Source organism: Podarcis pityusensis, assembly GCF_964106645.2.
Source record: "Podarcis pityusensis genome assembly, chromosome: 2".
Taxonomy (NCBI): Eukaryota; Metazoa; Chordata; class Lepidosauria; order Squamata; family Lacertidae; genus Podarcis; species Podarcis pityusensis.
In genome coordinates, this window is record NC_138029.1 from 126,780,732 (window position 1) to 126,783,906 (window position 3,175).

Consider the following 3,175-nt stretch of genomic DNA (forward strand, 5'->3'; position numbering starts at 1 on the left):
TCATTAACGTTGATTAAGGGTAATGAAAGGCTGATGATGCATTACCATTATTTAACATTATTTCATGTGCATTTCCTAAAAATCCAGAACATATGGAGGACAGGAGAGAATTTACAAGATGTTAAAATAAGAGCAGGTGCTAATTGATGTGTGTAATATTCCTTTCTTCTCTTCCTAGAAAACAAATAGGATTTTCTCCCCCCCCCCCCCCCCATCGAAAGAAGACAATGAAGAAGGCAGTCAGAATTCTGGGGGCCCATGTCCAATGGGAATAACGAAGAAACTATTTAAATGCATAGAAAGAGTGGAAAGAGAGATAGTGTGGAAAGACAGAGGAGAAACAATTTGAAAGTATGGAGTGTGGGAAGAGCTTCAGTGACAGTGAAACACTTAGAAAACATCAACGGACTCACACAGGAGAAAAGCCATTTAAATGCATGGAATGTGGAAAAAGCTTTGGTTCGAGTTCAAACCTTCGTATACATAAACGCACACACACAGGGGAGAAACCATATAAATGTACTGAGTGTGGAAAGAGTTTCAGTCAGATTGGACACCTTAGAAACCATCAACGGACCCACACAGGGGAAAAACCTTTTAAATGCATGGACTGTGGAAAGAGCTTCACTGATAGTGGAACATTCAAGTGTGTTCAAGATGGCGGCGCAAGCACTTGCAGCGGCTCGGCACTCCGAAGACCGGTATTTAGTGATTTGTGTTTTATTTTTATTTGTGAACTTATTGCTGCTAGGGACTGTGAATACTCAGGCACAAGTAATTTATAGTCGCCAAGAGCTCTTAAGTATCGGCAGAGGAGAAGGTTGCAGCCAGGAGGTCTCAACCTATAACATTCCAGCTGAGCTTATCAGAGAGCCTCCATATCTTGCACATTCTTGGGATACTCCCCTTGCTCTCCTTGCCAGAAAGAAAAGAAAACGGAGGGGGCGCAAGCAGAAGAGGGGTTGCAGGGCTGGTCTACGAGTGAGGCTAGGTAAAAATCCCCACAAGCCTGCATTGCCAAGTCTCCTTGTATCAAATGTGAGATCCTTACCCAACAAGGTAGAGGAGTTGGAGCTTATTACCTCTCGGCAGAAAAGTATCCGGGACTGCTGTGTTATGGTCCTTCTAGAGACGTGGCTGGATCCCTCCTTTCCACAGGGACTTCTGCAGCTAGAAGGACGCTCAGTAATTAGAGCGGATAGAACCGCCGAATCCGGGAAGAGCAGAGGAGGAGGAATTTGTGTTTATATAAATAACAACTGGAGCTCGGACATCAAACAAATGGACACGCATTGCTCTCCTGACTTGGAGTACCTAGTGGTGAAGTGCCGCCCTTTTTATTTGCCACGTGAGTTTAATGTTGTTATAATAACAGCGGTGTATATACCTCCCGATGCAAACACTACTACAGCTATGGGCCACCTGCTAACTGCTATTAGCAGACAGCAGCGGGCCCACCCGGATGGAGCATTTGTGGTTGCTGGTGATTTTAACCGAGCCGATTTAAGGACTGTGCTCCCTAAGTTCCACCAGTATGTTGATTGTCCCACTAGGGGGGGAAATACCCTGGACCGAGTATATAGTAACATCATGCATGGATACAAGACCAAGCCCTTGCCCAATTTGGGGCAGTCAGACCACATATCTTTACTTATGATACCATCATATAGACCTCTCGTACGCAGAATTAGACCATCAACTAGAGAGATACGAGTGTGGCCAGTAGGTGCATCTGAGCAACTTCAAGATTGCTTTCGGAGCACCGAGTGGTCGCTTTTTGTGGAGAATAATGTGGACACATACGCTTCAACAGTACTGTTCTACGTTAAAAGCTGCATTGATGTTGTCACTACCACCAAACAAATACGGGTGTTCCCTAACAACAAGCCCTGGCTAAACAGGGATGTGTATCTTCTGTTAAAGGCAAGAAATGCTGCTTTTCACTCTGGTGATGCGCAACAGTATAGAGAAGCCAGAGCCAAATTGAAAAAGGGCATTAGGAACGCCAAAGCTATGTACTGCCGGAGGATCGAAAAACATTTTGAGAGCTCCGACCCTCGTCGAGTATGGCAAGGCCTGCGACAAATTACAGGGCAAAATATTAAAAACGAACTGGCTAGCAGCAGTGCGCACCTGGCTGATCAACTGAATCAATTTTTTAGTCGCTTTGAGGTGGGAACTGGAACTACCGTCACTACAGCATTGGCTACCAGCACATCATCAGAAACTACTACTGATAGACAACCATTTTTATTACAGACCTGTGACGTACAACGTGCCTTTCGGAGCACTAACATTAGGAAGGCAGCTGGACCGGATGGAATCATGGGACGGGCTATTAGGGACTGCGCTGCAGAATTAGCTGGTGTGTTTACGGACATTTTTAACCTATCCCTGTTGCAGGGTTCTGTCCCTACCTGCCTGAAGACATCGATTATAGTGCCAGTCCCCAAGCAGTCAGTGGTGGTATCTCTCAATGACTATAGACCAATAGCCCTAACATCTGTCGTTATGAAATGTTTTGAGAGATTGGTGCTAGATCATATTAAGGCTGGTCTTCCATCCACTCTAGACCCGTTCCAGTTTGCATACAGAAGAAACAGATCTACTGATGATGCTATTTCCATCGCTGTCCATACTGTACTGAGTCATCTAGAACGACAGGGAACCTACGCAAGGCTGTTGTTTGTGGACTACAGTTCTGCCTTCAATACAATTCTGCCAGACAGGTTATTTCTTAAAATGACCAATTTGGGTATACATCAGAAGATCTGTCTGTGGGTAAGGAATTTCCTGACTGATAGGCCGCAGACAGTGAGAATGGGCCCTTACTATTCTTCTACTCTAGTATTAAGCACAGGAGCCCCTCAGGGATGTGTGCTAAGTCCCTTTCTCTATTCCCTGTACACATCTGATTGCACCCCACTGTATAAGTCCAACACAATCATCAAATTTGCGGATGATACAACAGTGGTGGGGCTCATTAGTGAGAACGATGAGACTGCTTATAGGAAAGAAGTACAGGGGTTAATTCAATGGTGTAAAGAAAACAATCTTATGCTTAACACCAAAAAAACCAAAGAACTCATAATTGACTTTAGGAGAAAGAAAAGCGTATTTTTACCATTGCACATAAATGGCGAGGAGGTGGAGAGGGTTGGTAGTTTTAAATACC